Genomic DNA, 20,769 nt, shown 5'->3' on the forward strand with positions numbered 1-20,769 from the left:
ATCCTTGCAAGAAAGGTGTTGTAGATGTGCACATTTTTATCCTTCCAATATTATACAGTGGAATGGGCATAGATACTTGCACACTGAGACACAAGGAACTGGGGCCTTTCTGCGCTAGTGTCATGGTATAAATCCCCACTTTGAACCTTAGAGTCCAAAAGATGAGGTACCAGCATGAATTCCTCTAAGCTTAATTACCAGCTTAGATCTTGTAGTGCTGCCACCAACCAGGACCTGGAGTGCCTGGTACACTCTGGTCCCCCCAAAACCTTCCCTGGGGACCCCCAAGACCCAAACCCCTTGAGTCTCACAACAAAGGGAAATAAACCATTCCCCCTCCTTCCTTTCTTCCTCCCAGATCCTCCCCTCCCTGGGTACACTAGGAGATCACTGTGATTCAAACTCCTTGAATCTTAAAAACAGAGAGGAATTCCACCTTCTCCCCTCCTCTTTTCCCCTCACCAAGAGGCAATACAGATTCAAGCTCCGTGAATCTAAAACAAAGAGGAAATTCACCTTTTCCCCCCTCCCCCTCCTCTCTCCGGAGAGAGAGACAGTAACTAACACAGGGAGAAAGCAGGTTTTTCCTCCCCCATTCTCTCCTTTCTCCCACCAATTCCCTGGTGAGTGCAAACTCCCTCCCCTGGGGTCTTACACAAGATAACCAAAAAATCAATTAGATTCTAAAACGAAGAAAAGCTTTTAATAAAAGAAAGAAAAACATAAAAGTTGTCTCTGTAATCAAGATGGTAAATGTTACAGGGTCTTTTAGCTTATAGACACTAGAGAGAATCCTTCCCCCCAGCATACATACAAATTTCAACAGAGATACAATTCTTCCAGCCAAATACACATTTGCAAATAAAGAAAACAATCAAAAAAGACTAAACCGCCTTTCTACTTGTACTTACTACTTGAACAGAAAATTACAGAGCCTGTAGGTACGTCTGGTCACTCTCAGAACCCAGAGAGCACAAAGCAAAACCCAAAAACCACAAACAAGGGCTTCCTTCTACTGAGATTTTAAAGTATCTTGTCTCCTGATTGGTCCTCTGGTCAGGTGTTCCAGGTTCACTGTTTGTTTGTTAACCCCTTACAGGGTAAAAGAGACATTAACCCTTAACTATCTGTTTATGACACCTAGAAAGAACACTGCATTGTGTTATATTCTATTTCAGGTGATTATTCTGTCACATAAACCAACCATAGTCCTAAAAACAGAGTTAGAGCATAGATCAGAAACAGAGATGGAACGGACTTATTATATCAAGTCCATTTTTCTGCTCAGCAGAGAGTGTCCCTTGACAGGGAATGTACCAAATTTTGCATTTGACTTTAGCCAAACAAACTAGGTTAACAGTTTACAATAAAAGGTATGATTTTCACAGATGCTGGTCACCCAAAGCTCCCACTGTGTTAGCTGAGAATTGGAGGGGACCAGCACTTCTGAAGATCAGGCCATAAATGTGTCTATTCCCCCTCCCCCACCCCCAAAGCATTCACTCCCTCCCCACTTTGGACTGCCTCGTTTCTAAAAAGATTTGCATATTGCATTTTAAAATAGATCAGAAACACTTGAGAACAGAGCAAGTAGTAAGGCTGGTCAGAGATGAGACACTGGCTTCTGTAACTTTCAGTTGAAAGACAAGGGAAGAAGAATCTCAGAGAAAATACAATGTAACATTTGGAAAGGAGGAATCACAGACACCTCAAGCCTCTCTGAGTGATCACAAGCTTCTGTCCTGCTCCCCTGAGAACTTTGGCAGATCCCAGGCAGCCAGGAGGCCGTCCTTCTCTTAAAATGTTTTATTTTTCCCAGATCATAGGGATGCAGTAGCAAGGGATGTTGTAGGTTTAAACTGAACAACACAGAGTGAACAGCAGGGGGGAACCCAGGATTGGAACTGCAGTGTGTGGGAGGGGGCGGAAAGATCAACAAGGAAGAGGGGGCTATGGATCACAAATGCGGTGCACTGGCAGAACACTAAGATTGGGGTATCCAGACAGGGGACAAGCAGAGCAGAAATACCAGGCTGTTCTGCAGTTTAGGACTGAAGTTCATTAACAGTGTAGGGAGTCCAGGACTAGAGCAAGAGGAACTGAGGTTCAGGATTAATGTGTGTAGTGAGGTGGCCAACCTGCCCCGGCTCTGAAAGGGTTAAAAGCCAGCCCGTGGAGAGAGCTGGGGATGAGAGCCAATCAGGAAGAGGCAGGAGGCAGCCAATCAGAGCTAGCCAAGCTGGTATAAAGAAAAGAGGACAGACAGAAGGGGTAGTCAGTCTCTTTCCAGCCTTGGAGAGAGATGGATCTGGCTGCTTGAAAGAGCAAAGAGTACCTTAGACAAAGCAGTGCTGAGGAAGGGCTGGAGGAGCTCTGGGAGCTCCAGCCTGGCAAACTCTGAGGCAGAGGCCTTGCTGTCAGGGCTGGAAGAGGTATTAGGGCTATGGGGATGCAGCCAGGGGAGGAAGAGGCAACGGGTCCAACCACCTGGCTGATGATGTATGGGCACTTCAGACTGCAGTTTGCCCCTGAGGGAAGGGGCTTAGATGAAGACTGGCAGTGGGTCACTGAGGCAAGGTGGGTCACTGAGGTGAGGTGAGTTTAGGGGACTGGGGTTCCCCAGAGAAGGGAAGACCCCAGAGAAGGTCTGGGGGCATTGCTATGGGGCAGTACCCCAGAGAAGGGCACCACAGGCCAAGAGGGATGTGGGGCCTAAAGTGGAGAACGAAAGCAAGCAGGTACCGGTAGAGAGACACTGGCCAGCAGGAGGTGCTCTGGAGCTGAAAGAGCTAATTCCTGAGGTAACCAGAAGGAGGTGCTGCAGGGATGAGTGTCCACTGTGTTACAACGTGCAACAACAGAACACTGGAGGTGAGTTTGCAGGGACAGCCATCAGGGATGGAACAGCAGGGGCACTGCAGGTATGGGCAGAACAGTCAAAGTGAGGGAGGCAAGGGCAGCGGGCAGAGCCATGCACTGGCAGAGCAGTGTGCAAGCACAGCAAATCTCTTACCGTCCTCCACCCCCACCCCCTCCCATGCATGACCTTAGGTCATGGTTCTTATTAGAGACACACTTTCACAACCAATACATTCACACCCAAAAAGCCCCATTGCAGAAAAAACTCTTTGGCATTCTCTCTTCATGTTGCGCCCTGGTAACACTTTAAACCGATAATGCCTAGCTTTGTCTTTGCCTTGTGGCATCAAGCATAGTTAATGAGATGAAAACCTCTGAGAGCAAGACATGCTCTGCTTCACTAGCCATGTCTGGAGGAGTGTTTTAAACTTGATCTGCAGCACACACCAACTTTGACACACATATACACACACCCCTTATGGGTGCAAATCTCACCCAGCTGTCCCTGCCAGAGAACTCCTTGCAGCTGCTATTGAAGATTTCAGCTATTTTCTTCAGGCAGAAGGTAATCTGATCCTTTAATCCGTCCAGCTGACTTTCCAACATGACAGGTCAAATCACCAGAGCTCATCCGAAGAAAGTTTTCCATGAAGCTCAGTCAATTGAGCTCCAGAAGCTTCCTCCTTCTGTACTCCCTGAAAAACAACTCCTCCTCCTCACATCTGAACTGTAACATTTGTGCCAAAGGATTTCTAAATGCTTCACACACTATGGGCTATATTGGGGCAACAGGAGCTGCAGTCCAGGGCATGCCTCTGGCAGTTCCTAGAGCCATTCTGTCTTCCAATCCTTGGAGCAGGCAAAGTGCTTCTGGGTGCACCTGGGGAAACATGCAGATGAGCATCTCATTCCTCCTTTCAGGAAGTGTAGTATGCACTCCTCTACTGACAGGCCTGTTGTGCCAGCCAGCAGCTAGTATGGTGGGGCTATGGCTATACACCCACACTGTCCAGGCGTGCTTCCATTGGGGCGTGAAGTCACCAGCAGTTCTGTGACAGAGCTAAGAGGGCAAGAGGGTCCTAAATCAATGATGGGAGAATTTCAGAAACCCATCAGTAGAGACACAGCTAAGGTGAGACGGTCACAGAGAGAGGTTGTGCGCCGCCATCCTCTGCTCTAACCACTAGGTCACAATGCTTCCATGGAACAGGCCCTTCGCTCAACTAAGAAGCAGCAGTATTCCTCTAATGATGCAGATATGAACTCTAAAATCCAGTGGAAAGAAGCAGCTATTAAAATTCTGCTGCGTGATGGAGGAGAGCTAGAAATACAGCATTTCTACAGATGAGCAGTCAGCCCAGAGATGGCAGCAGCAGATGGAAAAAGGGAGATTTAAAGGGGAGGGGGGAATGGGGATTTTATTTCCTAGTAATAAACACTCTGACCTCTTTGAAATGAAATAGTCTCAGGGCCCACAATCTGCTAACCAAGCAAGTTGCTACTCCTTGGAGAGATAAAAGATCAAAAGAAAGGGTTTTGATTAAACTCAAAATGGCCTGGAATGTTAATTAGTTTTCATTTCTGTCCAGTGGAGACAAACTAAAATAAAGACGTTAACAAGTGTTTTATTCTGTGAGCTACTGCTAATATAAAATCCTGCTACAGAGACCGAAAGATGCCCAGACCCCAATTTAAGCTCTTCACAGATGAGTGGCACCTGTCACTCACCAATGGACAAGATGATTGAATAAACAAAACCCCTCGGTTTGAATAATAGGAGAAAGACACTGCCTCAAACTGTTCCACAGGACAGAGGGACCTTTCTCTTACTGAGGGCATGAGCTAGTTTCCCCAAGCTCCACACAGCAAAAGTATAATGACACGAAGAATGGACATACTGGGTTAGACCACAGGCCCATCTAGCCTAGTATCCTGTCTTCCAACAGTGGCCAATGCCAGGTGCCCCAGAGGGAATGAACAGAACAGGTAATCATCAAGTGATCCATCCCTTCTCGCCCATTCCCAGCTTCTGGCAAACAAAGGCTACGGACACCATCCATGCCCATCCTGGTTAATAGCCATTGATGGACCTATCCTCCACGACTTTATCTAGTTCTTTTCTGACCCAGTTATAGTCTTGGCCTTCATCACATCCTCTGGCAAAGAGTTCCACAGGTTGGCTGTGTGTTTTGTGAAGAAATACTTTTTTGTTTTAAACCCGATGCCTACTAATTTCATTTGGTGATCGCTAGTTCTTGTGTTATGAAGAGTAAATATTTCCTTATTTACTTTCTCCACACCAGTCATGATTTTAAAGACCTCTATCATATCCCCCCTTAGTTGTCTCTTTTCAAAGCTGAAAAGTCCCAGTCTTTTAATCTCTCCTCATATGGAAGCCGTTCCATACCCCTAATCATTTTTTGTTTTCCTTTTCTGAACCTTTTCCAATATCTCTTTTGAGATGGGGCAACCACATCTGCACACAGGATTCAAGATGTGGGCATACCAGGGATTTATATAGAGGTACTATGATATTTTCTGTCTTATCCATCCCTTTATTAATGATTCCCAACATTGTTAGCTTTTTGACTACTGCTGCCCATTGAGTGGATGTTTTCAGAGAACTATCCACAATGACTCCAAGATCTCTTTCTTGAGCTGTAGCAGCTAATTTAGACCCTATCTTTTTACATTTGTATTGGAGATTATGTTTTCCAATGTGCATTACTTTGCATTTATCAACATTGAATTTCATCTGCCATTTTGTTGCCCAGTCATGCAGTTTTGAGAAATCCTTTTGTGGCTCTTCACAGTCTACTTGGGACTTAACTATCCTGAGTAGTTTTGTATCATCTGCAAATTTTCCCAACTCACTGGTTTACCCCTTTTTCCAGATCATTTATGAATATGTTCAATAGAACTGGTCCCAGCACAGACCCTTGCGGGACACCACTATTTACACCTTTCTCCATTCTGAAAACTGTCCATTTATTCCTACTCTTTGTTTCCTATCTTTTAACCAGTTACCAGTCCATGAGAGGACCTTCCCTCTTATCCTATGACAGCTTACTTTGCTTAAGAGCCTTTGGTGAGGGACATAAAAAAAGAATTCTGAAAATCTAAGAACACTATATGCACTGAATCCCCCTTGTCCAAATGCTCATTGACCCCCTCCAAGAGAGAAACCCTCCCTGACCACATCAGGACGATGTACACAGAATATCTCCTTTGCTCTTGCAGTTTCGTTTAGACCTTGGAATTTTTGAAAAATAAGTTGTAGAAAAGTTTAAGTAAATTAATTGTTGGTAAAGGTACCAGACTGAGTGTCCTGGAGACAGAATAGTGACAATACAGGCTATGGTGCAGCAAACTTCCCTCACACTACACCACCAGTGTGCCTCAATCCTGACATAGAAGGACTATCTGTAGGGTGAAAGTTGTCATGGTGCTTAGATCCAATTATGATAGGCATTCCAGGAGTGCCATCTGTATATATATGTCAATACTTACTAGATAAAGTGTCAGGAGCTCAAGTATATGCAGCATTGTTCTTGCTCTCACCTGCAGGACCAATGAAATGGCCTGCAAATGGCTTATCTGCAAAGGCACCTTCTCAAAAACATGACAGACAGACTGTCTGTGAAGAGGGCCAGCTTATATTTTTAAATCAGTTCTGTGGGCCTGATTTGCAAAGATGCTGAATGATCTCAGCTTGTATGATCTTCACCGGGAGTTGTGGGTGATCAGCAATTCTGATAACCAGCTCCTGGGCCTACTAAGACCAACATATTCCCCTCATTCCACAGTAGAGCTTCCATGGATAATAATGGGAAGCCTATATATCAACTAGACCAGGGGTAGGCAACCTATGGCACACGTGCCAAAAGTGGCAGGCAGGCTGATTTTCAGTGGCACTCACACTGCCTGGGTCCTGGCCACCAGTCCAGGGGACTCTACATTTTAATTTAATTTTAAAAGAAGCTTCTTAAACATTTTAAATACCTTATTTACTTTACACACAACAATAGTTTAGTTATATATTATAGACTAATTGAAAGAGATCTTCTAAAAACGTTAATGTATTACTGGCACGTGAAACCTTAAATTAGAGTGAATAAATGAAGACTCGGCACACCGCTTCTGAAAGGTTGCCAAACTTTGAACTAGACTTACATGCCCTGATCATGAGCTAGTGAATATCAGTTCATGACTGGGCCCTACCTGTTAGGACTGTGTTCAGTATCCCCTAGTGGGGGGCGGGGGCGGGGAATGATGCAGGAAATTTTTAGAACCATCACCACAAGTCCCTTTTTGTTAGGCAATTTGCATAGGCAGCTACATACAGATAAAGTTGCAGCAAACTGCAAATTAGATGAATAGCAGCACCCCTGAGGCTTGAGTCACTACTGTTTTACTCAATTTCTTTTGCATGTAAAAAGGTTTTTCTTGCAACAACATGGGTAAGAACTTACTCTTCGCAAAAAAAAAAAAAAAAAAAAAAGCTAGACTAGCGCTGACTCAGTCTTTCATGGGGACCATATAAATATCCTAAGCAGGCCAGAAGACTGGAGTCTGACACCACAGAGTTAGCTAGATACTTTCTCTAAGGCCCATTTTCTCTCTCTGACCTTGCTGTTGAAACAGCCAAAGAGATGCCAATCTGTACCAGTTGTGACAGTAGGTTGTATGATGTGGACACACTTTCATTAGAGACTAAATTGGAACAACCTACACATTTAATATAGCTTAATGGTCATTGACCAGTCTATAGATTTCAGATTCAAGCATGTTACTTAGAACTGAAAGTCTCAGTATTGCATTACTATGGCCCTCAACCATCCAGTGCCCCTGTTTAAGTAGTTAGTTAAAGAGAGATCCTCTTACTAGATCCACACAGGCATCGAGGCAGGCTGACCTGGCAGATGCACCAGTGACTGCAGCATGAGAACTGCTGAGTGATTGTAACGCCAGAAGTACAAGGCTGAAAGGTTGCCCTTGCCTGTGGATTGCGCTCATGGCTCATAGCACACAGTCAGCATCTGTGTGACCCACATCCAGGTTAGTATGGAGAGGCAAGTGATCCTGCTGATTGAGTAGCTGTGTCACACTCAGCACTGAACAAATGCTCCAGCATAGCATTGGGAGGTGCTAAGTTACAGATGATGCCGCCCTCTTTGGTAGGAGGCAACCAGCAACCTGACCACTTGTGGTCATTAGAAGTCCCATGGCCCTTTTCATAACTGTTGGAATGCTAACCCCTGAGTCCCAGCCAGATTGCCTTAGCGGCTGCAGTGCAATGCAGTGTTGCTGTTGCATTGTTAAACAGCTGTTCTGTTCCACCTCAGAGGAACCTGCAGTTCAGAGGTAAGAAGAGCTTTCTACACAGTTTGTAAATCTATTGTTGCAGTGTTTTAGGTTCTTTCTGGGCATCTCCCCCCTGCTGCTCGGATGCTCTGGGCCACTCACATAGTTCCACAGGTGCCCAAGGGTGCTGGAACTAGGAATGTGGTCGCACCCCCTGGATTGAAGTGGTTTCCATCATATACAGGGTTTACAGTTTTGTTCAGTGGCTTTCAGCACCCCTATTATACAAACTGTTCCAGTGCCACTGCAGGTGTCTGATTGCACAGGGTTGGTAACATACCTTACCATGTGCTACAACGAACCATTTCATTTAGGGGCAAATCTTTCCCACTACTCTGTGGACCTCAAGGCTCCTCAGACACTACAGGACTGCACTGTTTCACTGTGGATGTGAGGGGCAGGATTTGTGGATCCCCTACAAAGGTTGTCCCCCTCCTGCATGTTATTGTTGATGTCACTAGGCATAACCCTAGGTAACTCGGGTGGGTGGAAGACCACGAGTGTCGATGAAGCCCTCCTGCCCTAGGCCTCAGTAAACCAAAGCTCCTCCATGTTGAACTTCACTCAACCTAGAAAGCTAGCAGCTGCAAAATCAAATGTGTAACAGTAAGCTATCAGTGGCAACACAGCCCAAATCGGTTTAGTAAGGATACGGAAGAAAATAAGAAAAGGTAGGTGGGAAAAAAAAGAGGAAGGGAAAATAAAGGAAGGGGACAAAAAACATATAAAACAGGAGAATAGGGATTTAAGGTGGTATGTGTGGGTGTCTCCCGCGTAGTGCTCAGGCTGCGTAACCTCTCGCCGCCGGACCTCATTGCCCGGGACCACTTCTCCGCTTCTGCGGCCCGACTTGCTCACTGTACTGCGCTTGATGTACGTGCCAGGGGCATGGCGGGGGGGGGCCGGGGGCGGGGGCACCGCTTTCACGGGGCGGCTGGAGTCAGTGTGCTTGATTTGAGGCGTATCAGTCTCCTTGCAGCGCTTTGAGATCTCAAATAAACTTTGTTTGCTTCTCCACCCTGGTGTGTTTATTGGCACAGCATACACCGGGCAACGGACCCCGCTGTTGCTTCCCTCGGGCACTCTGTGCCGGCAACAGTTCTTGGCGCCCAACGTGGGGCTTGAGGCTGAAAATTAGTCTTGCCCGGATCCCTCCTGGCAGCCGATGGATTGCGGCAACGACCGACGCCCAGTGCACACCCGTGATTTCTTCGGGGGCCTTGGCGGAGACGCGGTTTGGTCGACCCCGGAGGGCACAACGGTGCAACGTGCTCGAGTAGTGGAGAAGCAGTTGTGGGCGATGGTGAGGAACTGGTCCCTTGGATAAGGTAGGAACAGCCCAGTGGTCTGGACTTTTTCCCGAGGCTGGGGACACCCAGTCGTTGTAATTCCGAGGCTGGGGGCGCCCAGTCATAATTCCCATTAGCTACTGGTGTATTAGCATATAATGGGTCAAGGGCATGGTATGGGGTGGCAGGTACAGTGTACACCCTTAGAATGCATTCTAGTGAATTGGAAGGTGTTTGGATTGGATCCGATGACGAAGAATAAACTGAAAAAGGTCTGTACAGTAGACTGGCCTCTATATCAACTAGAGGACCAGAAAAGGTGGCCACCGGAAGGATCACTTAATTATAGCATGATCCTTCAATTACTCCTGTTCTGTCAACGAACGGGTAGCTTCTGAAGCTGTTCGTATGGAGAGCTCTTGTAAAAATCCCCCACCAAATGCCCCAGAGCCGCACCAGGAGGACAATTTTGTTCTTGTTCTTCCCCATGTCTGGTGGAGTGCAAGGATTCAAAAGCAAGTTAGGGACAGTTCAGAGACAGAGGAGAACCAAGGGGGAGCTCAGAGTGAAGTTCCCTTATCTTCAGAGGAATCAGGCAGCCTCACCCCCTCTGTGCAGCCTCCAGCCAGCCTTTCACAAACTTGGCCAGGGACTGCTTCTCAAACACTCCCAATATTACAGCAGTCCTCGTCCTTGTGGACCCCCACTAGGTTACTTAACTTCATGAGAGAGAACGTTTCTGAGACACCCCTGATATTACAAGCCCTGTTGAGAATTTATCTGATTCCACTGGTTACTGGGGGACATGAGATGGGTTTTACCCCTACTCTGTTTGCAACTTCAGATTTGTTTAACTGGCAGTGCACTATGCCTCACTTATGAGACAATCCTGAGGCAGTGGAAAGAATGTTCTGTATAATCTTTTTCACTTATGTGGCCATTTGGGCAAGTCTAAATCAGTTATTAAATACTCTCATGACAAAAAATGAAAAAGATAAAGTTGGATGGATTTTTAAAAACTGTTTTGAATGGGATTAGAGATGCAGGGGAGGCTACTCCAAATTGGAGCAAGGTGACTGCTTGTGTTCAGTGTCCAGACAAGCACCCCTCTGACTTTTGTGCTCGACTGATTTGTGAAATTAGAAAGCATGGGAATCTGAATCTGGAAACTGATCATGGAAAGGAGATAGTTAAAATGGTTTTCATGTCACAAGGTGCAAAGGATAATGCAAAGAGATTTAGAGAGCATCCAGATGGTATGCTAAAGGGAAAAGGGTTAATATTTATACAGACTTAAAATATGCTTTTGGGGGGGGTGTTATGCCACTGGAGTGCTTAACCCCTCTTCCTCACTTCTCTGCAGCCCCTGGGGTTCGTGCTCCAATAAGGTGAGCCCTAATAGGATAAGAAAATACTATCTGGTTCTGGTTAGAGGCGGGCCTCTTATCTGGTTATCTGGTTCTGTTCTATTTAACCGGTTACTATTGTTTTTCTGCTCTGTTCACTTGGGTGTTAGGTGTGTGGGTGGAACTGAACCTCTCGTTCGTAACTTCTCAGGGTGGAAGCCATTGTGTGCGATGAAGCTCTGAGGTCGAATTGAGATCCTTCTGTCCCGTCCCCTGTAGCAGTCAGTGTATAGAAATGGGAAAACCTGGCTTAGACTGTAATTCCCTCTGCTCTCTGTGTAATTCTCTTTTCCTGTTTAAGTGTCAAAAGACAGATGGGTGGGTCTCTGGGTAAACCCTCTAAAGGGGTTTGAATTATATATTAAGTATAATAGTCTTTACCTGGTGTTCAGAAAGGAATGTCAAGAGGAAATTAAATAGTTAAACACCAATGGGCCATGTGTTTTTGTCCAGGTGGCAAGCCTCACGAGGGAGGACTTGGGCAGTCTTGTGAGTACGAATGTTTAAGGGAAGAGACCAGAAGGGGTGGGGGCAAGTTGAGAAGCCCACTCTCCTAGCTAAACTGGTAGTGGAACAAGTTGGTGCCCATGGAAGGGACGGTTCAACGAGAAAAGCAGGATCGGGCCCAGGTGGGCAGGCAATAGACAGAGAGATTGGAAAACAGGTTGGAAAATTTTGAGGGTGTAGTGGAAGGAAGGAGTAAGTAAGTGTAAGCATGGGGATTTCAAATACCCAGGACAATACTTGAAATGGTGATTTGAGTTAATAAAAGTAGCTGTTGGGAGACAAGCAAGTTATTTAAGGACGAGTGAGAAGTTAACTCTGTAGCTGCCGGAGGGAACAGCAGTTGAACTTTGTAAAAATGCTAAAGAGGAAAGTTCTTGGTGTCTTTGAGATGTTTGTAAATAAATTCAGGCAAAGAAATTATTGGATTGCAATTATTTGACTATGAACAATTTAGTTGAATTAGCTGAAGAATGTATACAGTGCTATGTAATTGAAATTTTATTAGGCTCTAAGGGCACTATAAGTGGTGATGTTTTCTTTCAGTGTTTGAAAGCAGGTAAAAGTAAAAAGCAAGCCAGACAGCATCTGTAATTAATGCAAATTATTTAACTTGATAAGGTAGGAGCCACGAAACCTGAGCTGCTATGAAACACCATCACAAGGAAAATACGGGGTAAATTCCTCTGTTTGCCTTAAGTCAACAAGGTGTATTTGTATATTTAAGTGTGAATGATGCCCAGGAGGGTAACCTCTGTTTTTTTGTCTTTCAGATAATCAGAGAAAAATTGATGCCAGCTGAAACGCACTTCAACGTACCATGCATTTACTGGCACAATAGGAATTAATGTTTTTGTGTCATATGTTCTGTTCTTGTGGTTTTGTCTTGTGGGCCGAAATTGTGTGTTTATGTTTTCGTGGGAATGGTCTGGTTTGGAATGGAAATTCAGGAAAATGTTAATTATAACTTTAAAGTCTAAACAAAATTTTTGCGTTAAGTGAAAAAAAACTTCATTGGCAAAGACGTTGTATTAAGTAAAATGCCTCAAAATGGGTATGCTTGTTCTTAGCTTGTTCTCCAAAGTTCTGTAATAAGGTCAATTTTAGTGGAAGGGATATAGTGGCATTACATCTGAAAATAGACTAATGTACTGTATATGGCAATGTTTGTGTGTTCAGTTTGGAAGAAAAAAAAAAATAAAGATGTATAAGTAAAAAGTAAAAGTTTCCTTTATAGGTTAAAAGAGCCAGAAGGGAAAAAGAAAAAAAAACAATGAATTAATTAGGAAAAATAGCTAGCAAGTAGGCTTATAGATAAGACACTGACTCCATTCAAGGACACTGCTCACAGTTAAGACTTGGTACAAACCTGGAAAAGAGTGCTTAAATGTGCCCAAACAGCTATAAGGTTTGCAAAACATTGCCAGGCAGCATAATGAATGTGTTAGGTTTCTTTTCTCCACAGGTAAAGACGCGCTACCAAATACCCCTAGCAGCCCTGCCACTCCTTGGAACCAGGAGACTGGATCAACGTAAAAAGGTCCACCAACGAAAGACTGCTTTGGCTCCACGCTGGAAAGGCCCTTATTAAGTCCTGCTGACTACCAACACCGCTGTGAAGTGCCAAAGATTGACTGCCTGCACTCATGATTCTCACTGCAAAAAGACCCCTCCACATCAGGAGAATTCTCTTACTGATGATTGGCCTATTTCTCCTTCTAGCTCCACTGTGCCTTCTGGACAGCAGGAAAAAAGTACAAGGTGAAGTGCTAGTAACCTCTCCCTTGTCCACTGACAGATCTACTGTGCCTTTGAATTTTTCTAGAAGCAAAACCATTACAGGGTGATGTGCTGGTAACCTCTCCCCTGGTGCACCACGACTGTTTTGGGAAAGAAGAAGGAACACTCACTCCACTGAAATTGCCAAAGTCCAGGAATTCCTGACTAGAAAGGACATTAAGAACTGACCCTGATGAAGAAAAAGAATCATACACTGGTGGGAGGACATTTGTGGGACCCATGCTTGGGAATGTGGTATTGACTGGATTTTGGGGTTTATTTTACAGGCTGCGCCCTGTGTTCTGGATAAATCCTTCAGCATGTATTTCTCTCTCTAATTGGATTTTAAATAACAAGTACCTGAAGAGTGTTCTGCCACTAGAAATTTTACCCGTATTGAAACCATTCCAGTGACTAATAATGTAACCCCCTCCTATGCTAATAATAATGCCTTTTGGAAGTGCCTGAGAATAGTTAAATAACAGATGTATTATAGTACTACACCAAGGAAAGATGGTATTGAATATAACTGAGGCTGGGAAGGCATTGCAGTGGGATCTAGTATGTTTAGAAATTCAGGATTTCCTGAATGACCAGCTGATGGCCATTCGGAGTGATCTTGAGTATCAGACTTGGCCCACTGCCCTTACAGATGCATCAGGAATACCATCTGATCTGTGATCATGGAGACATACTTGGACACTTTCTGGGTGAAAGTGTGGCTTGACACGGCAGGGTGTGCGCCCTTATAGGGGATGAATGCTGTACTTATGTCCCAGAAAACGCACAGGATATTAACAAGCACATCCTGTCAGCCGAACAGGTTTTTGAACAGTGGAAGGCCCAGGAAAGGGAACCCACTATTTCTGATTCCCTCTGGGGCTGGTTACCCAACCTGGGGGGACTAGGGGAAGGCATTGTTCGCCTCCTGCTCACTGGTGTGGTGTTGTGTATCGTTACTCTCCTCTTGCTTGCTTGCTGTAAAGCACTCCTACATAGAATTTGTACCACCTGTTCCCCAGGAAATCCCGCTATACCCCCTAATTAATGACCCCAGCTCCCTAGAGCTTAATCGGTTTTTGTCCTCAAAGTATGAGAAAAATCAGCCAAAAATTTGTTGAGTGTTCTCAAAGGAGGGAGTTGTTGGTGTCACAAGGCATAACCCTAGGTAACTCGGGTGGGTGGAAGACCACGAGTGTCGATGAAGCCCTCCTGCCCTAGGCCTCAGTAAACCAAAGCTCCTCCATGTTGAACTTAACTCAACCTAGAAAGCTAGCAGCTGCAAAATCAAATGTGTAACAGTAAGCTATCAGTGGCAACACAGCCCAAACCAGTCTAAAGCAGTAGTGATAAGGCTTGCGTACCTCTAGCAGAAGGACAAGATAACTTGCAAAAGGGAAAATTACTAACAAGCTTCTGCAGCCAAGATTGCGTAATGTAGCTGCGCTTGATGTAAGTGCTACAGGGGGAGGAAGGGGGGGGAAGGAAGGGGGAAGGAGGAAAAAAAGAATTTAAAAAGGGAAAAGCGGCTGGAGTCAGTGTGCTTGATTTGAGGCGTATCAGTCTCCTTGCACCGCTCTGAGATCTCAAATAAACTTTGTTTGCTTCTCCACTCTGGTGTGTTTATCAGCGCGGCGCACACCGGGCAACGGACCCCGCTGTTGCTTCCCTCAGGCACTCTGTGCCGGCAACATTATGGAACCCACCTCTGCATCCCATGCAGTGAGGTTTGTAGGGTGAGGCATGGACAGAGATAACGGATCTGATGCTATATGTATCCGCTGGCTGTTACCTGTTGTAGAACAGGGACAAAAATGCTACAGGAGCAGCTCTGCTGTCACTCCACACCCTGAGGCGGAGGATTCTTTCCCCCACACTGTTGGAGAGAACTCCATGAAAAGCACAGCTACTAACAGTTCACTGGAGTCCACGGAGTCTCTACTGCCTTTTGGTTTAGAGTGGTGTTCATGATATGTCAAAGCTCTATATACAGTGATGAGTCACACTGGCACCATGAGATCTTGGCAGGCAAATGCAGCAGCCGTTCTGTACTCAGAAAAGCTCTCACACAGCCTCAGGCTCTAATCAGCCATTTTACTGAGAAAGGGAATTGCTGCCAGAAACTTGGGGTTATTCTCAACTCTTTACAAAGTGTCATTTTCCACTTAGACAGGTAGCAGTGAAAGACAGAAGGGGACCTTGATTTAATGCCTCAGATGAAGAATGCTAGCACTCTGCCATTGCAGTATACCCTACCGCTTACAGCACAACATTAGCTAGGAGCTGCTGCCTTATGTCCTGCCATGAGGCTGGTTCTGGAACTCCCCATGGCTATGGGGCTCAGCCACAAGTGTTATGATTCAGTACAGCCATACAAATCACACCAGTGCCTACTGTAGTAACAGTAGTATCAAGAAACATATTCCTATCTGCAGGTGGGCCACACTGAAATGTACTGACATGCTCACCAGTCCGCCTGTGCTCAACTAGAAGTGATACAATGCAGATACTCAAAAGCAAAACAACCCCATTAAAAACAAGCACATCCATCTGTTAAATCACAATAAAAGTCCTTGTAGCTGAAAGTTTGTGTGGTATTTGCTTTAGTTAATGGCAAAATGGTTATTTAAAACAAGAGCAAAGTGGCACACATTTTTTAAGCAGTACTTCTTCCCATATAGACACACAGCAGCCAAAATGTATTACCCCAATATGATGCCTCCACTTCTGAAAACAGGCATCTTCAAGCAAATTAGAGTAAGATGTGTGTTTTAAAACATTGAAAATAATTGTCAGCCTGTCGTGCCTCCCCCCAGTTCTCTCTTCAGAAAAGGGAGAAAAGTCAGGGACTCCATTAAATCCATTGGTAAGTTTGCTCCGTCAAGTTAATCAGCCTTGGGAATGTTCAATCATGAACAGGCTAGGTCCCAACAACTAGATTTAAAAGTGAACCAATACTGTTAACAATGAACAAATGTTCACATCACAAAAAGTACCCTCTCTCCCCCAAGTGGCACCCTCGTTATCATCACAGCAGAAAGGCCAGTCACTGAAGGTTAAATAAACTCCTCTCTCACCCAGGGGAATATCCCCTCCAGGTCAGGGTTGTGGTTCTACAGATACACTTAGTTTTCATCTCTGTCAACCCTACAACTATCAGCAGTGCTGACTCCATTTTTAGAAAAATAGATAGAAAGATGGGCCAGTCTCTTCCTGCAAACTGGAGGGTGGGGGAAGTGAGGGGAGAGACAAGAAAACATACCATACACCAGAAAACAGGTCAGGGTAACCGATGATTCCATGTTCTGCAAGGGTGCCTCTTTGGGTATTAGAGCCATTCAAATTTGCTTTACTGTTTTCTCAGCCACACCACTCATGAGCTGACCCTCTTGCCCCATAAACACATATCTTGTATTAAAGTAATTTATAGCGATAGCCCACAAAACATTCAGAAACAGTCTGAAATGTGAAGGTCTTTATCCAAAGCTTTCAAGGTCTCCCTCCTAGCACCTTCTCCCAAGTTGTCTATGAAACCTCTACCCTCAATTCCTTTTCTTCCTCCCAACCTCCACACTTTCATTTTCTTGATGTCCATTTCCCTTTCTGTGGGTGAAACTAACCTCTTAAGACTTCAGTAGGACTTAAGCAGTTCACAGGTCTAACACCGTGTGACAAAAACTAGGTTCCAGACACTCTAGCAGGAGAACAGGTTTAAACCTCAAAAATGAGCAGTTGAATTGCAACTGATTGCATACGGTTTTATCATACTATAAAAGTATATTGAGTAGGGTCTTTTATGAAAGCTTGTAATATTCTGAATTTGATGGTCATTAGGAAATATGTATATAGACTGTGGTGATATATCTACGTACTGATGTATATAGAAAAAACTGTTTTTATAATCTGTAGTACAACTTCAACTACATCTCATAGCAGGGAAGGGTACCTCCCAAGCCAGATGTCTTCTTGAAACCAGCTACAGGTAACCATCCATTGGCCAGCCCAGGAAGAGAAAATGATGGGCCATTACAATTAATAAGGCGGCATTGAGATTTCCTGTCTATCAAATCAAGAGGAAATTTCTCCAGTCTGAATAATCATGAGTTACTGTGGACATGGGAGCAAGGGGGAGTAAAAAGACTTTTCTTAAATCAGGCTTAGGACTGAGAACTTGAAAGTCTTGAGGCAGAAAGCAGTCTGTGAATGCTGGGTCCCCCCCCCATAGCTAGCCGATGCACTAAGAAACTTGTAAGGCAACAGGTGACTTGTATTAGAAAAAGGATTTTATCTAACACAGAAGTGTAATGCCTTAGGTTGCATCCTTTGTTTATTTTCTGTGTAAACTTGAAACAGCAAGGAAGAGCTGACCTATACATCTTTGAATCTATGGTGTTTCTATTAAATAAACTTTGGTTTATTTTTTGTCCCAAGCAGTTCTCTGTTCTGCAAATTGTGTGGCATGCAGGGGTGGGGCCTCTTCCAGAAGGTGCGGGGCTAAGGGTCAGCATCCCCGAGCCAGCCCATCTGCGCTCCTTGGCCCACACCACCCTGTGCTTTACGGTGATTTAAAGGGCCTGGGGCTCCAGCCACTGCCATGGTAGCGGCAGTGGCAGCCAGAGCCTGGGCCCTTTAAAATTGCCGACCCCAGGGCAGATGCTCCTTTTGCCCTCCCCCCCTTGGTTGGTGACTGGGGCAAAAGGGGCAACAACGTTAAAGTGCTGCAGCTTTAAAGTCAGCTGTACGGACCAGTACCAGCAGCCACCTTTTACCGGTACACCGTACCAGCCCACATCGCCTTACTTTCACCCCTGGTGGAGTGTATGCACCAAAGTTAATTGAAAACCGGCAGACTGGTTTCAGAACTATCAGGGTAACAAACCTAGTTAGACACTCAGGAGACACATGAGACTGGAAAGGCTGTTGGTGTCACCCTGTAACAAGTAACTAAGCTGGTGAGCACCAAGGTGAGGCCTTATGCTTGTGGGCTGGCACAGAAACCTCATGTGGGCCCTCTGAAAGGTGTTGAATTTCACCCTGTGTGAAATCACACTTCTGATTCCTCAGGTCTTTCAGTCCCCAACAAGTCCCCTGAAGCTCAACTCAGTCCCTTCTCTCTGGCCCCATGTGCATCTCTTACCTATAGTGAGATCACATTGTGTGCGCGGCAGGGAGAGGAAAAAGGGTTAAATGGCAGAAGTTTCCTCTTTGTTGGACTCTGCCTAGCTTCTCCAAATCAATTCTCTCACCCTTTGGAGCTTCCATTTCTCAGATACCGCATACCGTAAACACTCGTCTCCTGCCAATCTTCTGATCATGAGATTAGGTGACAAACATTTTAGCTCAGATTGCCAGCTCTGCTGAGGTCCAGGGATGATTTTCAGCAGAGGTAGGATGTCCATTGGAAGTCAGGGAAGGAGAATTGAAGTATTTATCCAACCACTGTCAACTTATAATTGAAGGTTTGGGTTCACTTCAGTGAGATTTAAGATGAGGGTCAGGCCATTTTCTTTCTTCCCCGAGTAAGTCTTCCCCTTTCTCGTTCATTTATAAAACAAAACTAACCTGTTGTATGGCTTATCAAGCTGAAACAACATGAATCATTAGCAAACAGAGTAAGTGACCTTAGTCAAAAAAGACATTGATTGAACAATTTGTATTCTAGATCGCATGTATTAAAGCTCTCAGAAAAACGTTCTACACATGTGTTAGTGTAGGTTTTCTATGCTACAGAAAAGTCTTTCAAGGCTGTGGCTGATAGGAAAGAGCATACTGTGTTGAATAGAGATCTTCTACCCTAGAGCATGTGTATTACTTTAAAATGGTCCTTGTCTGTGCAGCCGCACTAAGTATTTTAAAAATTCAATAAACCTTTATAGCAACTTTTGTCAGTAGATCCCAAAGTGCTTTGCAGTATTTAATATATTTGTCTTCACAACACCCAGGTGATGCACTGCTATTGGCCCCATTTTACAGATGGGAACTGCGACACAAAGAGGCTAAGTGATTTGCCCAAGGTCACTCAGGAAGTCTGTGACAGAGCAGAGAACTGAACCCTCATCTCCCAGGAACATGCCCTAACTGCTGGACCATCTTTCCTCCTGTTACTGATGGAAGACATTCGACTGGAAGCCTTGGATGTTATAACCTGATCCTGATTTCATTTACCCTGATGTACTTGACCATTGGACTTGAGTGGATGCTTTATTTATCCACAGAAAATGTACAGCAATGCAAGCTTCCCAGGCATTCTCCTGCCATAATCCGTCAGTTCATCAGAAGGTTCCAGGCTGTAAGCATGTACAGTAAAGTTACAACGCAATCACTGTTAAGAGACTGGTCTTTCTTTCTTGTCCCTAACCACATAACATGCAGAGTGACAAAAGGTTACACTCCACAGAAATGGACAGAGGAGAATCCAATATCTTCAGCTAAAAATAATGCAAATCCAAACACTTGTATCAAGTCTCGCCTTGCATATCATGCAGAGCTCCAATCCCACAATAAAAGCAGTCACAAAAATATAATAGTCCCAAGACTTATCTTATTTATACCAGTTTTCAACCTCAGTTCATTTAAACAGATTCACTCCTTACACCAGTCACATGAGAGGAGAATAAGGCAATATAAATTAGAACATCCATTACAGAAACCAAACGCAGACTTCAAACAACTTCTTCAAATGCAGCCTCAAGTTATGATGCTCCCTGCAATGCAGAAGATAAGGATTAAATGCTCACAAAGAGGAAGCAGGAAGAAGAGGTGGTTACATATTGTTAGGTTCTGGCCAATCCAATTTGCCATGTCAGGCTAATATGCTATGGGCCACATCTCTGACTCTCCTTTCCCCCAGGGAATCAGTGGTAATACCACCAGTTTGTTGCTAGAGCTAGCTTTCTGGTGAGGAAGATGTTAAAGGTGAGAATGCATAAATTCATCTGCTTTTCTCAGGGCACTTTTTTCCTTCCTTCTCAGTCAGTGAGCATAAAGTGCTGCGGGGAGATGGAAAGCGGCTCTTATTTTGTTGATTCTGCTCTTTTGGGTAAGTTGTGGGGTCTCACTGCAGTGGCTCAGAGGCAGGCAACTGAGATTGGATGCTTGCCAGCACATGTATTTGAATCTGTACAATTCCTCCACCTACCCCAAAAGGGGAAGTTGGAAGGCTTTTCCTTTCATAATGAGCCAGTCACTTACAACTCCAGATTTCTTCCCATTTACAAACAGTGCAGAAACAGAAGACACTGAAGTCAGAGGGCTAATCTACACTGCTGTGCTGCACCGATGCTGCTGCACTGCTGTTGTAGACACACTACGTTCACAGGAGAGAGCTCTCCCATCGGCATAATTATGCCACCTCAATGAGAGGTGGAGCTATTTCAGCAGGAGAGTGTCCCCTGGTGATATAGCACGGTGTGGACACCGCTTTAAGTCAATGTAACGTGTGTCACTCAGGGGTGTGGCCTTTCACAACCCTGAGCAACATAAGTTACATCAACTTAACCCAGTGTTTATAAAAGTTTGGGTCATGACCAAGCACTGGGTCGTGGCATGCAAGGCACTGGGTCACCTTG

The 20,769-nt window shown here is 44.8% G+C and overlaps 1 protein-coding gene and 1 long non-coding RNA gene across 2 annotated transcripts in view; one reads left to right on the top strand and one right to left on the bottom strand.

Moving 5' to 3' along the window:
- LRFN2 (leucine rich repeat and fibronectin type III domain containing 2) overlaps nt 1-20,769 on the bottom strand; it is a 219,182-nt gene that overhangs the window by 165,668 nt on the left and 32,745 nt on the right. The gene's annotated exons all lie outside the window — the stretch shown is intronic.
- LOC142046602 (uncharacterized) lies at nt 9,412-14,100 on the top strand. Its single transcript, XR_012655604.1, has 2 exons — nt 9,412-9,551; nt 12,888-14,100. It is a non-coding gene; the product is annotated as an uncharacterized LOC142046602 (long non-coding RNA).

The sequence above is a fragment of the Chelonoidis abingdonii genome, chromosome 3 (genome assembly GCF_003597395.2).
Source record: "Chelonoidis abingdonii isolate Lonesome George chromosome 3, CheloAbing_2.0, whole genome shotgun sequence".
Classification (NCBI taxonomy): domain Eukaryota; kingdom Metazoa; phylum Chordata; order Testudines; family Testudinidae; genus Chelonoidis; species Chelonoidis abingdonii.